The sequence below is a fragment of the Furipterus horrens genome, unplaced genomic scaffold (assembly GCF_987537825.1).
Source record: "Furipterus horrens unplaced genomic scaffold, mFurHor1.1.pri manual_scaffold_13, whole genome shotgun sequence".
Lineage (NCBI taxonomy): Eukaryota > Metazoa > Chordata > Mammalia > Chiroptera > Furipteridae > Furipterus > Furipterus horrens.
In genome coordinates, this window is record NW_028327183.1 from 21,083,979 (window position 1) to 21,105,440 (window position 21,462).

The 21,462-nt window shown below is 38.3% G+C and overlaps 1 protein-coding gene across 1 annotated transcript in view; it reads left to right on the top strand.

Moving 5' to 3' along the window:
• CNTNAP4 (contactin associated protein family member 4) overlaps positions 1 to 21,462 on the top strand; it is a 236,289-nt gene that overhangs the window by 18,057 nt on the left and 196,770 nt on the right. The window lies entirely within an intron of this gene.

Here is a 21,462-nt window from a genome sequence, read left to right on the forward strand (position 1 = left end):
GGAAAACTATTTTAATTGATGATACTATTTAGCTAACTCTTCCTGGCCATTTATGTTTCAGCAATACAGCAAAATGGTTAGACAGTCAAATACTTTATAAAGTGGTCCCCCCTATATAGCAAGTCCCTATCTGGCACCATACTTGGTTATTACAGTATTATTGACTGTGTTTCCTATGCTGTACTTTACATCCCTGTGACTATTTTGTGACTTACCAATTTTACTTTTTACTCTTTTCACTTTTTTCACACAGCTTCCCAACCCCCCTCCCCTCTGGCAAACATCAGTCTGTTCTCTGTATCTATGAGTCTGTTTCTACTTTGTTCATTTTCCTCTTTAGGTTCTAATATAAGTGAAGTCATATGGTATTTGTCTTTCTCTGTCTGACTTACTTCACTTAGCACAATATCCTCTAGATTTCTCCATGCTGTCACAAAGGGTAAGATTTCATGGATTTTTATGGCCAGCTAATATTCCATTGTATATATGTGCTACATTTTTTTAATACATTCATTTATTGATGGGCATGTGTATTGTTTCCATACTTTGGCTAATGTAAATATGTACTACATTATTATTTAATTGAAATATTACTTAAAACCAGCAAACATATATTTAAAATTCTATTAGGTAAGAATGCACCCTACCAATTAAATTATCTATATTGCAAAGAACTTGAGGTATTGAATGAACTATAATAGAAGATGATTATTTTTATTCAAGTACACTAATCTATTTAATTTATTATGTTGCAGCTCTAAAAAATAAAACAGGACCTATTCTTCCATATGTGCATATTATGAGTCAGTTTACAATGGAAATGAAATCTTTAGTACTGAGGAATGAGTTAATTTTACAGGAAAATCTTGACTCCAATCTATCATTTAAGCTTCCCCCAAATTAATTGAAATACAGTCATCCCTCAGTAAGCATGCAGGATTGGTTCCAGAACCCCCAAGGATACAAAAATTTGAGAATGCTCAAGTCCTTCATATAGAATGAGGTATTATTTGCTTATAGGCTATAGGAGGGCATGCTGATGCATCACGTCATCATGTGGATTCAGCATAGTGCTTGGGCATGTCGCAAATGCAAGTTTTGCTTTTTGGAATTTTCTGGGATTAAGAAATTCTTTTGGTCTACTGTTGGTTGAATCTTCAAAAATATGTGGGTAGACTGGGAAGGGGCAGGCAGGCAGAAATGAGGTTCAAATGGAGTTTTTACTGTACTAATTCCTCTTTCCTGATGGTGACTCATAGTTTTCTAGAACCCGGTAGAGGTTTTTAATGTTATCTATTACAATGTCTTTTCTTCAAAAAGTTAAATAAGCCAACTTTTTTTTTGCAGGTGATGTCTGGGATATCATTGACACACATTTAAAGAAATATCACCACAGAGAATATACAGGGATGGGCAGAAGTAGGTTTAGAGTCGTGAGTGTGAAAAAGAGTTTACTTTTGTGTCATTATTGTATCCCTTATTTGTGTTACAGCCGTAAACCTACTTGCGCCCAGCCCTGCACGCTGTTGTTGTCTATTGTAGAGAGAGCCTTGCCTGGGCCACATCATGTGCACTTAAGAGAGTGTGCTCAATGTGCTTGCTCAGATAACTCTTTAAAAGTTCAGGCAGTGACACAAGAGAGTTGTGCTGGTACCATAATGCAGTCATTAAAAGTAAAGATGTTGAAAATGAGCAAAATAGAACCGGAGGCATGGAAACAAGGAACAGACTGACAGTGACCAGAGGGGAATGGGGAGGGAGAGAATGGGGGAAAGAAGGGGAAGGGCCTAGTCAAGGAACTAGTATAGATGACCCATGGACATCAGGGTGGGAAATGACTGTGGGAGAAGGGGTGCGAGGTAGGGGAAAATGGGACACTTGTAATAGAACAACAATTAAAAAAGAAGAAGAAGCAGCCAGACACAATAAATAAATAAATAAATAAATAAATAAATAAAAAGTAAAGTTGTTGAATACAAAAAAATAAGCCCAAAGCCTTCAGAAAGAAAGTTAACTTCTCTGACCTTCAATTTCATGTCTGGAAAATGGAGAGAGTATCTTTTTTTACAGGGTTGTTGTAAGAATTTAACCTGGCTGGGACATAGCATACAATACATGTACCTATAACTGTTGCATTTTCCCTCAAGGGCTCCGTTAAGATATCTTTGGTTCATTGGCATGGATCAGTTCACCCTATTAATGCCTCAGTTCAGTGATTTTCAACCTTTTTTAAAAAAAATTTCATGGTACATCTAAACTAGTTACTAAAATTCTGCGGCACACCAAAAAATATACTTTTTTGCCTATCTGACAAACAAAATAGGTATAATTTTGATGCATTCATACTGGACAGTTATCATTATGTTGGCTGTTGTGGTTTTTATATTTGACAATCTAAGAGAAAATAACATCAGTGCCTCTGACTAAATAGTCAGGTATTGCATATTTAAAAAATCCTTGTGGCACACCACTGTGTCTCTTGCTGCATACCAGTTGAAAATTGCTGCCTTAGTTAATAAATGTGAAGTCAATTTGTAGTAGATTTGGTGCTGTGACATATGTCAGGGAAGTACCTTAGTGATGGGAACCAACATGAAAATGATAATTTGTAGAATCAAAACAAGTAAAAACTATCCAACGTTCTTTTTAAAAAATTATGTTTTATTGATTATTCTATTACAGTTGTTCCAATTTTTCCCCCTTTGCCCCCCTCCACCCAGCACCCCCCACTCCCTCAGGAAATCCCCACACCATTGTTCACATCCATTGGTAATGTGTAGGTTCTTTGTCTACTCCATTTCCTATATGTACTGTGTGTTACACCGCCATGGCTCCCCTGTAACTACCTATTTGTACTTCGTAATCCCCTCACCTCTTCATCCATCCTCCACACTCCCCTTCCATCTGGAAGTCATCAAAATGTTCTCTGTATCCATGATTCTGTCTCCATTCTTCTTGTTTGCTTAGTTTGTGTTTTAGATTCAGTTGTTGATAGATAGATAGATAGATATTTTTTGGCCATTTTATTATTCATAGTTTTCATTTTCTTTTTCTTAAATAAGTCTCTTTAACATTTCATATAATAATGGTTTGGTGATGATGAACTCTTTTAGTTTTTCCTTGTCTGGGAAGCTCTTTATCTGCCCTTTGATACTGAATGATATCTTTGCTGGGTAAAGCAATCTTGGCCGTAGGTCCCGGCTTTTCATAACTTTGAATATTTCTTGCCAATCCCTTCTAGCCTGCAAAATTTATTTTGAGAAATCAGCTGACAGTCTTATGGGAATTCCCCTCTGTATAACTAACTGCTTTTCTCTTGCTGCTTTTAAGATTCTTTCTTTATATTTAACCATTGGCATTTTAATTATGATGTGTCTTGGAGTGGGCCTCTTTGTGTCCATCTTGTTTGGGACTCTCTGTGCTTCCTGGACTTATATGTCAATTTCCTTAACCAAATTAGGAACATTTTCTTTCATTATTTTTTCAAATAGATTCCAATTTCTTGCTCTTTCTTTCCTTCTGGCACCCCTATGATGCAAATGCTGGACTGCTTGAAGTTGTCCCAAAGGCTGCTTACACTATCCTAACTTTTTTGTATTCGTTTTTCTTCTTGTTGTCCTGATTGGTTGTATTTTGCTTCCTTATGTTTTAAATCATTGATTTGATTCTCGGCTTCATCCACTCTACTACCTTTTCCCTGTAAATTGTTCTTTATTTCAACTAATGTATCCTTTGTTTCCCATTGGGTTGCTTTTATGCTGTTGAGGTCTTCTCTAAGTTTCTTGAACAACCTTATAACCAGTGTTTTGGACTCTGCATCTTGTAGATTGCTTATCTCCATTTCGTTTAGCTCTTTTTCTGGAGTTTTGATCTGTTCTTTCATTTGGGCCATGTTTCCTTGTCTCTTCATTTTGGTAGCCTCTATGTGTTTCTGTGTGTTAGGTAGAGCTGCTGTGACTCCCTTTCTTGGTATCATGGCCCAATGTAGTAGGTGTCCTTCAGGGTCCAGTGGCACAGCCTCCTCTGTTCCCCAAGCTGTGTACTCGGGGTACACCTTCTGTGTGGCCTGAGTATACCCTCTGCCCTCCATAGAGGATTAGCTGTGCAGGGACAAGGTAGCAGTGCTCTGACATGGTCTGTAGCTAGCTGTCCATTGGGTGTGCAGGCCCTGGGGTTTCCCAGATGGTGCAGGCCAAGGTCATCCCCCACCTGTGTTTTGCTCGGGGCTACGCTGCCAGAGAAATCTGCAGTGGCTGCTGCTTGTGCTGGGCTTGGATACTTTCAGTCGATGCCAAGCTGTGAATCTAGCTGGCTGCTGATACTGCCGTTTCTGGGGCCACTTATCAAGAAGTACAGGAGCTAAGGGCCCACTGAGTCCAGCTATTGCTTGTTTGAAAGGATTTAGGAAGTTGCAGAGCATGAGCGAAGATCAGCCATTCATATGGAAAAGCCGCTGTTAATAGCTGTAAGTTGGGTGGGATGGAGTCTCAAGGGGTCTCCAGGGTGGGGCAAACCAGTGTTAGCCAGGTGTCGATGGAGTCTTAGATATGGCACTCACCTGCTGGCCATGTGGCTCTATGGGGGGAGGGTTCATAAAAGGGAAAATCGCCTTTGCACGTCTTTCTTTTCCCCAGCTCTTGCCTTGATGCCAGACACTTCAGATTTTCCCCGTATGCCACTGGTGCCTTTCAAGCTGTTACCCCAGTGCTGGAGCTCAGAGGGAGTGAGTCTGAGTAAGTCTGTGTGTGGGTTCTTTAAGAGAAACTGCATGGGACTCCAGAAGTTTCTTCTATCAACTCAATCCCTATTGGTTTTTGCAGTGAAGTTATGGGGACTTATATTCTGGGCTCTGAACCCTGGGCTGGGAGCCTGGTGTGGGGCTGGGACTTTTCACTCTTGAGATGTCCCTTCTGAATTTTTACCCACCACATTTAGATATGGGACCAGCCCATTCTGCATCTGTGCCCCTCCTAACAGCCTGGATGGACATGGTTTCTTGAATTCTGTAATTGTCTGACTTCCATTTCACTCAATTTCTGATAGTTCTGAGTGATGGCTGTTCTATATTTTAGTTGTAATATTGATGCAGTTGTGCGGGAAGGTGAGCTGTGTTTATGCTGCCATCTTCATCTAACATTTTTTCTAATTTAGTTAAATGTGAATAGAATTATACAGAAAGTTAGCATTAAAAAACATACATTTTGAATGAGACTGTTGAATTTTGTCTTTAAAAATGGGAATTATCAGTTTTTAACCATGGTAGTCTTGAAAAGCAAAAATGACATATGTCCACTTGTAATACTATTATTATAGTAAAAGTTCTGCCCTGACTGGCTCAGTGGATTGAGCACCAGCCTGCAAACCAAAAGCTTACCGGTTCGATTCCCAGTCAGGGAACATGCCTGGGTTGCAGGCCAGGCCCCCAGCTGGGGGTGTGTGAGAGGCAACTGATTGATGTCTCTCTTACATATTGAGGTTTCTGTCCCTCTCTTTCTCCCACCATTTTCTCTCTCAATAAATAAATAAATAAATAAATAAATAAATAAGTAAAAGGACTGAATACCTTTTTAAAAGTTCTAAGGATTTTTTTAAGCTAATTATTTTAAGTTTAAAATAAAAAAACAAAATAGTCAAAGACGTTAAAAATTGTGTTTTGAGATTAAAAGTGGATTATGGTGGAATATGCAAAGCAAGTGAGACATGGGTCTTCTATTTTTAAATAATTTATGATCTAATTCAAGACATGGTGCACACGACTAAGATAACATTAACAACTAACATAGTAGTATTTGCAAGTATTTGTTAACGCATGTACACTGAAAGACCTGGAAGTAAATGACTTACCAGGATTTGGTTTAGTTACAAAGGAAGATTACTAGGATGTTGGGAGTGTTACCATAGTTTAAAAAAAAGCATTAGGTGCATCACACTGTCTCATCTCAGGCTTTGAGAGAACTCGCATGCTTGTTAGCAGTTTAGTTCCTTGCAGCGCAGGCCCTCAACTTCTTGCTTGCTGTAAATCTGTGGCTCTTCACAGTTCCTAGAGGCCACCCACCATTTCTTGCCAGATGGTCCTCTCTGTAACATGGCAGTTTGCTCCTTAAGGCCAGAGGGAGCAATTTTGCTTATGCTTCATGTCTTCTCTGACTTCTTTGTGTCTTTGACCTTTAAGACTTTTTGAAGGGCTCCTCTGATTAGGTCATGAGTACCCAGGATGATCTCCCTTTCGTGTAACTAAAAGTCAACTAAATCAGGAATCTTAATTAATTAACTACATCTGGAAAATCCCTTTGTCCATGTAGTGTTACAATCCTAGGGGTGATACTGCATCATATTCACAGGCTTTACATGCACTCAATGGGAGGGCGTTCTACAAGGTGTCTGCAGGGGGATGGACCCTTGGGGGCATCTTAGAATTCTGCCTCCTGAGGGGCTCACACACTGGCTGTGGGGCCTGTGCCGTGGTGTTACCTATATTGAAGGAAGTCAGAAGCTGGAAACCGCTAAGTGACTTTGAAGCAGTGGCGGTGCTCTGGTGCAGGTGTGGCCTTGTTGGAAAGAAGGAGGGTTCAGACATCAGAACGGGCACTGGCCTGTGGAATTAATTCACCCTTGCTCGGCCAGCTTTTAACTAAGTTGCTAGAAACAAGGTGGAAATACACTGTCCCTCTGTCCCCCAGGTCAGCAAAGCTTGTCTCTTGCTTAATCACAAAATCCAACACAATACTCTTAAGCAATGAAATGGAGCTATCCTTCATTTAATTTCATGTTGTTACTCAAACAATCTCATTATTGCTAGTTGGCTTCATTCCCCACCCCTGGTTAGAAATAACTTCGTTAAAATAGCTTTATAGACTTAACCTACTAAAATGCATTTATCTGCAGAAAAATCCCCTACCACTATGAGAAATTTCAGCTCTCATCTTTAAGTGTGATATTTTGAAATACCAGTAACAACTCTTAAAATAATTTAGTAATAAAATGGATTAATTTGTTCACAAATGTCGAAATATCATCTGATTGGACTAGAATAGGCATTGAATTGAGGCTTACCCAATTTTCCCTCCAGGAATCAAAAGTCTAAAACATGGCAATTTCATGTTGAAAATATTGGTTAATGGAAAGAGCACACACTTAGGAGGTCATTGTTGCTGTGACTTCATGTACATGTGACTCAGCTGGACGTAGCACGAATGCTCTAACTACATCACCAAGGTGTCCGAATGAGGAGATGCGCTATGTTCTCTTAATTCCTCTCCACTTTCCTTATGAGCTGCGGCTGCTCAGTTTCTGCTGTCTTGAATTCTGTTTTTTAGGAGTAAATGAAACAATTCTAAAGCCCAAGAGAGATAAAGAAAAATATGGGCTTTTGGAACATTAAAAATTATTCCTTAATAGGAAAAAAATGCATCACAAGGACATTTTACTTCCTTTTTTAGGTTAATAATTCTGTATGAATTTTTTAGAGGGATGGATAACAATGTGCTTACACGTGTTAAATGCTGCCCTCTCTTTTTTTCTCCTTCTCAAGGTATTATTCTTATAATAAGATTTTGTAAGAGATATCCAGTTAAATTTTATTCATTTCCAAGTCTTGATTTATTTGAATTTCTAATAATAGATACTTAAGTTTGCAATTACAGACACTTACATAGTCTTTACTATACTCCAGGTACTGGTATTCTTTATATGCTAATTCATTGAATTTTCAGAAAGCCCTGCTTATCTTAGTATAATCACTATTCTTATTTAGAGATGAGGGAAGGCCATTTAAATGAAGTTCTGAAGATCATTTAGCAGTTGACAGAGGCAGAATTTGAGCCCCTGGAGGGTGGCTCTGAGGCTACAGTCATAATTACTATGCTATGCTATGTGCTGTCTTCTATGTGAGGTGTCAGGTAACACATGATGCTGATGCTCCAGACACTTTCATCCCAACAAGTAGAGACTCAGACCACCTGAGAGGTTCTGTTGTAGAAGCCTGCTCAGCTCAAGGTGGGACCTTCCAGAGGGATGGGAGGTGTGGTGACTCTTTGGAGGTGAATCATAGAGGATGGGAGCTATGCCCGAGTCTTAGAGAAGAAGTGGGTGGTCAAATGGAGAGAAGGACATGTCCCAGCTTTATGCATTGAGGAGAGGATTGCGATAATTTTTTAAAATTTATTTTTTCTTTCCTTCTATTAAATTATTGGGGTGACATTGGTTAAGAAGATTATATCAGTATCAAGTGTACATTTTCATGATACACGATCTTCATATTGCATTGTGTGCCCACAACCCAAAAGTCAAATCATCTTCAGTCACCATATATTTGACCCCGTTTCACTTTTACTAATGACTCCCCACTGCTCTCCCTCTGGTAACCACCATACTGTTGTCTCTATGAGTTTTTGTTTGTTTATTTGTTTTTCTGTTCACTTGTTGCTTTCAGGGGATTAGGATGTAGACATCCACGGCAGGCCATTACTCTACTGACCACAGTTACCAACCTGTAGGTTTGGAACCAAGAAGTGACATTTTTTTCAGATTTTTTGGCTTAAAATATTGCCCACTGTTTTGAGTAAGTCACTGGGTTAAAAATGGAATCCACATGCATGATTATAATTTGAGATATAATATCTCAATCTTTGGGATAATCTTCCAAGTGATGCTGGGAATGATACAGTCATGTGTATCTCAAATTATAGTTATAATGTGGATTCCATATTTAACTCAATGACTTACTCAAAAAACTGGCAATATTTTGAGCCACAGAATCTGAAAAAAAATTTATTTCTTGATTCCACACCTACAAATTGGTCACTGTGGTAGGCAGAGTGATGGCCTCCCATGGATTCCCACATTCAAATCTCTGGAATGTTGAATATGTCACCTTACAGGGCAAAAGGGACTTTTCAGATGTGATTCGTCGTCGTCGTCGTCGGCAGCCGTCCGTCTCGAGAGACGATGGTGTAGCTTCTTAAGAGTCTATCTGCACCGCCGAGAATGGCTGTGCAGTCCGACTCGGGAGTGACACGGTATCTGTCTCCTCCCGTGTTGAATCGACATCTTGCGATGACGCTGGAGTGTCCTCTCCAGCGAAGCTGAAGCTACAGAGCCTGGGCAGGGTGATATGGAGGGTCTGCTGTTGCCCATGCAGCAGACCCCCCCTCTCTTCGCAGCTGAAGGGTCCAAGGGAAAGACGGAGTCAATACAGCTTGGCTTCAGGTGCGCCGCAGGAGTTGCCGGTGTTGACTACAATGTCAAACCGCCTTAGGGACTCCGGCTCTGGATTTTCTGTCGGGGTTTACTCCCTTAGCCTTTCCCCTGAAGAGGTATGCCGCAAGGCAGCGGAGGTTTTTTGGAGTCAAGAGTTTTCCTTCTCTGATGTGCCCTGACTGGAAGATCGAACCAGCGACACTTAGCTCGCAGGCCGACGCTCAATCCACTGAGCCAAACCAGCCAGATGTGATTAGATTATGGTTTTTGAGATGAGGAGATTTTCCAGGATTATCCAGGTGGGCCCAATGAAGTCACAAAAATCCTTATAAGGTAAAGAGGGTTGCAGGAAAGTCAGGGAAGGAGATATGAGATGGAAGCAGAGGCCAGAGGTCCTGTGGAGTCCAGTCAGCCTCAAGAAGATGGAAAAAGGAAGGAAGCAGTTTGTCCCCTGGGTCTTCCAGAGGGAACTTTGCCTTGCTGACACCTTGAATTTAGCCCAGTGAAAGTAGTTTTGGCCTTCTGACATCCAGAACTATAAGGAAATAATACATTTGTGTTGCTCTAAGATATTAAGTTTACAGTAATTTGTTACAGCAGCAATAGCAAACTAATACAGCAGCCATTGACTTCCTCTGCCCCTATTCTTGGGCTGTGAAAAACAAGTAGTTGTCTGTAGTAATCACTCAAGAGTTTTTACACAAACCTATTAAAAAAGAAGAAAAAAGAAGAGAAACATTATTCGTGCTATACATTTAAACCTATTTTATTTTAAAGACATGCCTCCATTTCCATTTGACTTTAGCTCTTCTATTAGAGACTAAAAGTCAATTTGTGTTGTTTTCAATAAATGGAGGGAGGAATTCTGTGAATGCTTATGCATGAACTGAAAATGTAGACATTCAATAATCTGTTTGAGCAAATGTAGGCAGAACTCATTGGATTCATTTGTACTTGATATTTTCTATGTCTTTCATCTTTTTTTCTTGCTTAACTATATGCTATTATGTGTTTAGATTATCAATGGCATAGACCCCATGTTTGGTGGTCATTATCTTAATTTGTATTTATCATCATTTTTTTGTGACTATCAATTTTTAACCTTACAAGAGCATCTTCTTTAGTCTGGGCTTCATCTTTATTAATTCAAAGCATGCTTTCTGTTATCCAACTTTCCTATATACCTATTAATGTTCTAAAACTCTCCCTACTTCCATTCCACAAAAATCCTAATTTTGTGGGAGTACACTTTATACCATTGTATTAAAACATCTTACATTCTACAATCTGTTATTTGAATTATGGAGTTTTATAATTATTTAAAGTTTCTATCTTCAAGTTCTTTTTAATCAAAAGTCTGTTCTGAAATGTAGAATTGGTTATAAAAGGAAGTCATTCAAGATATATGTACAAGTCTTAAATCGGCTCATCATGCTGTCACATGCCATTTTATCTGTCAGGAATGGTCTGTGATGTCTGCAGGTTCCTGGAGCTGGGATACTCTCTTAACTTTTTAATTGTTCCTTCCACCCCTTCACCTTTGGTTGATTTTATTTGGTGAACTTGTAGGTCTTCTTGTCCTAATATCTGGACTTTAAATAGTTGCTATTAAACCTCTAAAATCAATCTGCCTCTGGCGGTGCTGTCATTAAAAGTTAACTGCTTTCCCATTAATCCATTAATTGTGAAGATTAATTGGGAAAGCTGTTCAAACTTGGGACACATAAGCTAGTGTTTGCCTCCAAGTGAAAGCTTATCCCATTAACATCACAGAATATTAACCATTATGCATATAATTCACCAATGTCTTATATAGGAGAAAAGGAATAGAAGCTTATAGGCTGTTGTCAAAGAGAATTACTTGACAACTAGAAAATTATCCTTGCCTTTTAGCTCAGCTCTAGAAGAAGATACTGATAAATATTTACTTGTTTTAAGTTGCAGCAATATGTCATTTTTTAGATTTGAGCCCCTGATTGACAAAGTTAGAAGCTCATGTTTGTCTTATTTAATATGTCTAAAGCTAGTATCCTCAAGTGAATGTTAATTTTTATGTCAAGCTCAAATTAATACTCCAAGAAGGTGAAGAATTTAGCAGTAGTCTGTATGTACTCAATGGTATTTAATTGAGCTGAAATGCCATTTTATGAAATGATGAGAGATAAAACCAGGAAAGGCCCATATTTTGTCACCTGCTCTTATGAAAATTTATACTTCAATCAAGCCCAGTTGTATCATCACTAGTCCTTAAAATGCATCCTTTTTTCTCTCACCAGAATGTCGCTGCAGCAGCCACCTCCACGCTGTCAGCTGACACAGCTACATGGGGACAATGGGGTGGGGTGTGGTGCCATAACCATTTCTCTGATCTTTAAAAAGCCTCATGAAACAGTACGACAGGCATCAAGACACTTGTGAAAGGAGTGCTGGTGAGAAATTAATTTGCAGGACTGTTTTAGTGATTTCCAAACTAGCCTAATCCTGGCTAAATTACACCATAGACGAAATCTGAAGACCTGGAAAGGGGCAAGTTTTAAATCTCCTGGTTGGGATTCTCCTAGGTAGCTAGGATGAATTACAAAAAATGCACATTCCACAGAAGTAACAACCTGGAGCTGATCCATAGAATTTTTTTTTTTTTTTTAATCAGAAAGATGCTGCTACTTTTCAAACATACTTGAGTCTTCCATAGGTTCTTGTGAGTAGGAGGGACTTCCTTTGATGTGCTGAATCAATTGTGAGGATGAGCCCACAGAGTTGCAAAGAGCTCATTATAATAGAAATAAATGCTATTTATTTAGATTTTTCTATAGCAGGGGATTCAGCCACCATCAATTGTATATGGCTGAGATTCAAACATAGGCATGGGCGAGGGAAAACTTTACAGTGGGAAAAAGGGAAGGCTTCAGGCATGCCCTGACTGGAGGGGGTAGACAGAGGGAAGCTGTAGACAAGCTAACTAGAAACAGGGCATCCTATGTGATTAATTAGGTGTGCAAATTTGGCTTCCACTGACCTCAAAATCTCTACTGAATACATAGTTGAAAGCAGGGGTACAAATTAGGGAAGCTCTTAAGTTATTACCCGAGTCCTGGCTGTTTTGAGCCAATTGCTGCAGGGATTATTGTCTGGCTCCCTGGCTTGCTACTAGACAGTGGGTTGGCTTCCTGAGCTGGTGGTTGTCTGTTATGAGCCAGAGTTCTATTCTGGTACGTAGTCTGGCTGTTCCCTTTTCGTATATTCAGTCTCTCATTGGGCAGGAGTCAGAGGTGCATCGGGGACCATCTGTGTCATGCCTGGGCAGGGAGATAAGACTCCTAGAATCCTGAAACTAGCCCTGCATAATTTGTAGAAATAACCCAGACTGGATTTATGGTTAGAGAATATCATTGGTGTCTAACTTTTGGGTAAAGTTTTACCTTGTACACAATATTTTTGATATTTGTTAGTATAATTCTATACTTTCTTAGTTGATGATTTCCAATTTCAACTGGATGACAATTTTAATAATACAGATTGGAATAAAGCATTTTGTTCGAAGAAATAGATTTTTTGAAGGGAATGTCCTTCCTTGATCTTGAATCTGTCAATGGAATGTTTGGATTAGGTCTAAATAAACTTTATTTGTTTTCTGAGTAGACTGAAATTCTAACATTTTCAAAGCTCCCTGTCAATGGCTCTACCCCTGCCCCTAGTGTATGGACTTTTTAAAGATTTTAAGCATGTTTGTTATGTATCCTATCCTGTCCTGTACTTCCCCAATGAATATTTCTGTGAGAAACATGATTCATTAGCAGACATGCAACTGATTTTGGTAGGTCTCCTGAAAAACAGAGGTTGTTTTTACTCATTGGCAACTAAGCTGAATGCTACTGAAAATCAGCCCTGTTTTTTTTTTTTTTGTCAAGTTTATTTTAGATGCCTACTGCTTGTTTCAACAATGTACTGGCTCAGACTAGGAGCTCTACGTCCTTGAGTAAATTATTTAACCATGTATCTCTTTTTGATTGTCCAATGGAGTTAATGGTATTAAATAGTATAGAGTATTTGTCAGGATCAAATGAGTTAATATACTACAGCACTGAGAATGTAAGCAGCCAATAGTTTATAACCATTATTTTAGTGCAGGTAGTATTACACAGAGATTAAGAAAATTGAATTACTTTTATTAAAAACTGAACTGCTTTTACTTAATTGAGAATCATGCATTAAAGCCCTTTGTAAAATAAAATTAAATTACTTTTGATTGAGCTATATTAAAATACTTTCAATATAGCTTGCATTTTTATTTATAAAGGCTATTGAAATTTTTCACATACACATTTCTGCAGAGTTCTAATTTATTAGTCTTTTAATGACAATGGTTTTTCTCTTATGTGAAGAGTAAATGCTGAGTTTTCTGAGATACTGACCTGAAAGCTGTAAGGTCTGTGTGTGTGAAAATGTCTCAGCACATATTAGGTGATTATTCCCCTAAGAATATAAATAGTCTAACAATTCAATGAAACTCTCCATATGTAATCAGTGTACTGAATTTTTTTTTCTTTTTTTTTTTTTTACAAAAAAGACTAAAAACTATTGTTTCACATTTCCAACTTTATATCAAGGTTAATGTGAAAATTCTAATGTCACTATAAAAACACTGACTAAAATATAATATGATTTTGGAAAAGCACAGAGTAGTAAGAGTGATGTTTATTTCTTTCTCTAATAGAAAAAAATCATTGATTAATCAAACATTTCTTGCTGCCATTTTGAATTGTACAAGCCTAGCCCCTTGATGGCTGTATTTTTAAGTTTCACTAGTGCTGGAATCTTCGTGCTTTCCTGTGCTCTTAGAATGTGCCCTTTTTCCTCCCAAAGTTCCTTTTGCTCGTAAGGGTTATCAAGCTCCACCTGGTTCACCGTGAGTTGGCGCAGCAGCGCAGCTGGGTGAGCGGTGGGCCGCGAGTGCAGCCGAGTCCCCGCCCGCTTAGCGGCAGCCGGAAGCCTGCGGGGAAGTCGTCCATGGCCCCCCAAATCCGTCTCCGGGAAGCGGGATGCAGGCCAGAGCTCTCTTGCTGGGGGTAGACACCCGGGTCTTTCCCAGGTGGAGGTGGTGGGGGTACAGGAAGCAACACTGGTAGAGAGGAAGCCCTCAGCCTCCCAGATGCCCATCCTAAAAGTTGGAGAGGGCAGCAAAGAATTTACATCCTGCTCCTGAAATTTAGAAATCTTCCTTCCAGTAGCAAAAGATGGTGGAGAGCAGCTGGGAGATAGGGCCTTTGCCGAACCAGAACCAGAGCAGGCCGCAGGCTTGTGCAGGTGACATACACGAATCAGGAGACAGGTGAGCAGGCTGTTCCCGTCCCGGCTGCAGGGGGGTGAAAGGGTCAGGACCAACCTCTCCACTTCGCATATGGCCCAGGTTCCCCCTGCTTGGCAGCTTCTGTAGTGGACAGTGTTCTGGAGACTTGTAGGGATGGGCGCAAAGGTACATTATATATCTACATATGTAACATGGAATACTTCATATATGTTGTATATGTAACACAGTATATGTAGTAGTATGTTTTATAATACGTGCATAGTATGTATTAATAGTATATAATATGTTACACATATTAATACCTGTGTATCAATGTATATATAACATGTAAACACGAATATTTATGCATATAAACACCTACATTTATACAATATTATGTGTAAATTATAGGATATAATGTATATCTATTTCACATGTATGTGAAATGCATTCATATTTTATGTGTATGTATACACGTAATCATGTATTATTAATAATGCATTTATATGCATACACGTAGAAACATGTTCAAACATTTATATAAAGATACCATACGATAAGTGTATGCCATCATTTACACTTATGATTTGATTTCCAACATAGCACTTATACAGGGCCAGCATATATACACATTATATATGTACATATATGCATTATAATATATTACATGTGTATATTTTAATAAATGCATATTATAATACATATGTATAGCATGTATATATGTATTACCTGTATAATTTTAATATGGATACAAATACTGTATATATACAAATATATATAATGCAATGTATGTATACTATTACATATATATATATATATATATATATATATATACACATATATATGTTCCTGGTGAAGTGACAATGATCTGATATAGTATTTAATTAAAAAACAATATAATTATGTTTTGAGCTGAAATAATGTTATTTCAGATTTGAAAGCTCTTCTTAAATGCTTATTTTTTATACACTCTGAATAATGATTAGATGCACTCTGAAAAGCTGTAAATTAGAGCTAATGATTATTGTAACTTCAGTGGAAGCTGAGAGTTCTAGCTGAGAGATTAGTTCAGGAGACTAGCTCCCTGGGTTGTTTTTACCAGCATGCAGAATAGGGTTTCTCAACTGCTGCACTATTGACATTTGGAGCTGGATAATTTTTTGTTGTGGAGTGCTGCCCGAAGCACTGTAAATGTTTAGCAGCATCCCTGATCTCCAACCCCTAGATTTCAGTAGTACTTCCAAGTTGTGATGACAAAAGTGTCTCCAGAAATTACTCAATTTCCCTGGGGGGCAAAATCACCCCGGTTGTGGTCCTCAGCTGTGCTGACCAAAACCTGCATTTTGCTGCATTTACTGGTGCAACCAGAGAAAATGAATTTTCTGGAATAAAATTCACAGGAGCCTGACACTTGAGAATTTCATTTCATTAATGTCTAGAGGGAAATATCCTTTTTACTTATGCCAGAATCATTATTGCTGTCTGCGACCCCCCTTGCTTGTGTCAAGACTATTGAAGATCAAATTAGTAATAAACAAATAGCCTGGCAAACCTGGAGTTGGAGTATACAAATTCTTGATAGATATTTTATTCATGTTATTCTGGTGTCTGATGATGTTTCTATACTCCAAACCCAAAGAAATAATCGTGTGGTCATGCTGTCCTCACATAATGGATTCTAGACTCCAGTACAGTTTGTAAATATCACGGTCCCGTGACAATGAGACAAGCAAATTAACTAAAGTCTGCGCCTCAGTTACCTCATCTGTAACATACAAATATTAGTACCTCAAAGAGGAGTGGTAAAGATACTGTGTGTGAAATGGTTGTTCTTAGCCCAGAACACTCACTCATTGTATGCTAGAGTGCGTTGCTTTATATAAGAATAATTTAAAAATATTTTGTTGCTAAATAAACATACAACAGATTGTGCGGAAGTGTATATGCTCATGTTAAAGAATAATAATGTCAGGTAACACCACTCTTGGCCAACAACTAGAACTCTGCCAAACATCAGGAGCCCCTGATCAGCCCCCGGTACATTTCCTGTATCATGCGTTCCTCTCCCCATCAATGGAATAAGCCCCCTTCTCTTATTGTAATTCCATTTTTAACTAAAAATAGAACAGTATTGAATCTTAGTTTATAGTGTCAAAACAAATGAGCAATAACTATATGCCTTCTAGAGTGACCGCTTACACCAGAGGAATTTTACATCCAAAATATTTATTTCTGCGTAATTGTGAATTTCAGTTAAATACACTTCTGCTTTTTTTTGTCTCACTCTCACCTGAATACTGGTAATAATTCAAGAATGACTGTACTTCTGGTAGACACACACATGCACAACCCTCCCCCCACCCATAGATAATGCACTAGTTTGTACATGCAAACACACAGGTCATAGTTTCCATAGTGTACTGAAGCAGGGGCCCCCATCCTCGGGCCGCAAGCAAGCAAAGGCCACCTGAGCTCTGCCTCCCATCTGTTTTCCGTGAAACCAGTCCATGGATGGTGCCAAAAAGTTTGGGGACCAAACTTATGTGATGGCACATAATGACAACCTCTTCAGCATTCCATGGATTGTATGTCTTTTAATGTCTATACTCCTTAATACCTGAATTACAATTAGGTTGACAGTGTCAGCATTTAATCCAATCAATAGACATGTTAAGAACTGTGGGCCAGTTATCAAATCTGTCTTAAGAGTTAGTTTAAAAAATTTAAGGTGCGAAAGAAGAAAAAGTGAACTTTAAGTGAAAATGAGACCATCTTAAAAAATAAAATGCTATCTTAGCAAATCCTGGTGAAAGGCATTAAAATGTTAAGTTGGTAAATTTTTACTTATCAATTTATACTTTAGACATTTAGCTTTAAAGAAAAACACACATTTCAAATAGCAGGACTGCAGAAAAATATTGTAGTTTGAATATTTAAGCAGTGAAACTGCTAGAGATTGTTAAAAACTACTGTGTTCAAGCAGAATAAACTTCATAAAATTTGAGAATGATCTAATAATTTTTAGATTAATTTAAATTAAATTGCTTATTATTCATTAAAAATTGGGACAGTAACCCTGTAGGAGTTTTAATTACCAATATGTGTTACATAATAAATATGAGAGAAATATTTTTCTGATTAGAGCAACAATGGCAACAACTTAATTGTATTTTAAAATAAAAGGCAAACATTTCATGGAATGAAGAATTAGTGGAAATCAAATAAACATGTTTGGATATCATGGTCAATATGAGACTATTTTTATATTTTTCTCTCTCTTCATGCCTTATTTTTAAGTTTTATATGTGATACACATAAAAAGATAGATAATGGATATAGTATATAATTTTCTGTATATTTTTATGTACATTTTGATAGATACATATTATCTATTGCCTTCTTTTGCATGGGCAACAGCAGACCCTCCATATCACCCTGCCCAGGCTCTGTAGCTTCAGCTTCACTGGAGAGGACACTCCAGCATCATCGCAAGATGTCGATTCAACACGGGAGGAGACAGATACCGTGTCACTCCCGAGTCGGACTGCACAGCCATTCTCGGCGGTGCAGATAGACTCTTAAGAAGCTACACCATCGTCTCTCGAGACGGACGGCTGCCGACGATTGCCTTCTTTAAGAATTAACCACTATGCTAAATTTTGTGCTTTTCATTTTCTTATTTTAAAAAATTTAAAATTTTTATTGAATTATTTTGGGTGATATTAGTTAATAAAATTATAGGTTTCAAGTGTACAGTTCTATGATACATCATCTTTATATATTATTGTGTTCACCACCCCAAGTCAGGTCTCCTTCTTGGTTCTTTTTAGATCACATATACCCTCAAACAACACACTATTTATTGTTTTTACAATTCTCAAGACTATGAAACATGTTATATGGTCTATAATTTGATTTTTTTCACTAAAAATTATTTCTAAGAGCCAACATTTTGTGTGTGTGTGTGTGTGTGTGTTGGTGTGTCCCTTTTTACTGTTGTTTATTGTTCCATTATGAAAAGAACTATGATTTATTGATATTTTATTTGGTATTTGGATTTTTGGATTAATAATTTTTTTGCTATGATGAGCATTGTTGCTAGAAATTGCATGTTTCCTGATGGACAAATGCAAGCGTTTTACTAGGTCAGTGCTTCCCAACCTTTTTCTTTTCATGGAATACAGAAAATACTAGTACTTGTATTGCATCTTTGAGTAAGAAGTCAAAGTGTCTTGAGAGCAGTGACTCATCTTAGGGACACTCTCCCAGGGGGACATGTCAGTGGAATTTGTGGAACATGGAGTGCAGAGGGTTCAAATGGACAAAATTAAAAAAAAAATAGCTGCTCACATTTGCAGTTCCATTAGTAGTGCATTGGAGCTTTTCTTGACCTGCACTGACTGGATGATTTGGTGTTGTTAGATTTCTGAAACCTCCCTAATCTACCATCTCTAAAATAGTACTAATTGTAGTCTTGATTTACACTTCTTTTTACCTATGAGTTTGAACAGCAGTTTATATTGGATCTGTTTGGTAAACCCTCTGCTCTTGGCTTTTGCTATCATATTTTCTCTCTCTCTCTTTCTTTTTTTGGCCATTTTTTATCATGTGTTTTCTAACTGCTTTAAAGATTGTTTTTCTTTATTTTGTTTTATTTTCCTTATTTTGGAATACAAACTGTATACTGTTTTTTTAAAATATACTTTATTGATTATGTTGTTACAGTTGTTCTAATATTTTTTCCCCTTTTCACCCCTCTGCCCAGTACCTCCCTTCCCTCTCGCAATCCCAGCCCCCTTAGTTCATGTCCATGGGTCATACGTATAAGTGCTTTGGCTTCACCCTTTCCTGTATTATTCTTAACTACACCCTGTCTGTTTGTACCAACCAATTATGCTTCTTAATTCCTGCACCATTTCCCCATTTCTCCCCCTCCCCCTCCCAGCTGATAACCCTCCAATGATCCCCGTACCTATGATTCTGTTCCTATTCTGGTTTGCTTAGTTGGATTTTGTTTTTATTTTTTAGATTCAGTTGTTGATAGTTGTGAGTTTGTTGTCATTTTAATGTTCATAGTTTTGATCTTTTTCTTAAATAAGTCCCTTTGACTTTTCATATAATAATGGCTTGGTGATGATAAACTCCTTTAGCTTTACCTTGTCTTGGAAGCACTTCATCTGCCCTTCCATTCTAAATGATAGCTTTGCTGGATAGAGTAACCTTGGTTGTAGGTCCTTGCTTTTCATCACATTGAATACTTCTTGCCAGTCCCTTCTTGTCTGCAAAGTTTCTTTTGAGAAATCAGCTGAAAGTCTTATAGGCACCCCTTTGTAGATAACTCTCTGCTTTTCTCTTGCTGCTTTTAAGATTCTCTCTTTATCTTTAACCTTTGGCACTTTAATTATGATGTGTCTTGCTGTTATTCTCTTTGGGTCCAGCTTGTTTGGGACACTCTGTGCTTCCTGGACTTGTATGTCCATTTTCTTCACCAAATTTGAGAAGTTTTCCTTCATTATTTTTTCACATAAGATTTCAATTTCTTGCTCTTCCTCTTCTCCTACTGGCATCCCTATGATTCGGATGTTGGCACGTTTAAAGTTGTCCCAGAGGTTCCTAAGCCTCTCCTCAGTTTTTTTAATGCTCATGTCCTCATTCTGTACTTGTTGACTTTTTTCTTCCTTATGTTCCAAATCATTGATTTGAACCCCAGTTTCCTTCCCTGCACCATTGGTTTTGTGTGGATTTTCCTTCGTTTCATTTAGCATATAGCCTTCACTTCTTGCCTTATGTGTTTGCTATACTTAAGTATATCTGTCAAGCCTGTGAGCATCTTTATCACCAGTGTTTTGAACTATTCATCTGTTAGGTTGGCTATCTCCTCGTTGCTTAGTTCTCCCACAGAAACCTTGATCTGTTTCCTCTTTTGGGCCATACTTCTGTCTCCTCATCTTGGCAGGCTTCTGTGTTTGTTTGCCTCTGTGTCTTAGACAGAGCTGTCACACTTGTTACATTGTAAGGGGTGGAGCCTTAGGTATTCATCAGTACAGGGCGACCTGTTTCACCACGTTGTGGCGCTATATGTAGGGGAGGGGGTCTGAGAGGGAACAATGCTGCCTGCCCAGCACTCGCCCCTTCTCCAGGCACTTCTCCCACTTCCATATGAGATTGACACCACTCTAGCTGTTGCCCTGGCCGTTGTTTCCAGAGTAGGTGGGTCTGGAGACATTCTAGGACCATGGGGGCCCTTTAAAGAAGCAGACTCTGCTGAGAGACTGGCAATTTCTTCCTCCACCTCAACCCCACTGGTTTGCACAGTCAGAAGCAATGATGCTTGATTTTCCTTGGTGCTGGAACCATGAGCTGTGCAGTCTGGTCTGGTTCTGGGAGCACTCCCCAGGTGTCCCTCCAGACTTTTTAAAACGTGTGACTGTGCTTTCCGCTGGCCTGCCACTGCTACTGTGGCTGTCACTGCTGCTACCACCACACCATGTCCTCTCTGCCCCTCCTACCTGTCTGGATGAGTACTTCTTCTTTATATATTTGTTTGTTGGACTTCCATGCAGCTCTATTTTCTGGAACTTCTGGTTGTCCCTAGTTTTTAGTCGTATTTCTTCTTAGTTGTGCAGGGAAAAATTGTATACTGTTTTGCAAGTATTTCAGTGTGTTGATATATTTATCTTTACATAAGTTTTGGCCACTATAGTTCTTAATTTTCATATAGTTAAATTTATAAATTTTTCCTTATTTATAAATAAGTTTATTTATAAATTTTATATTGATTAAGTATTTTTATTTCTTGTTTAAGTAAAACGTTTTTACTTGATGATACATTATTTTGTCACTTATATGAACCTTGCCTTCTCCTTTTTCATATTCTCTTATTTTAAATTGTTTTCCCTTTGTCATTGAACTTAGTAGACCTACAGGAGAAGACTGCCTATAAGCAGTGGGCATACTGTGAGAGATCCTAGTTTCTC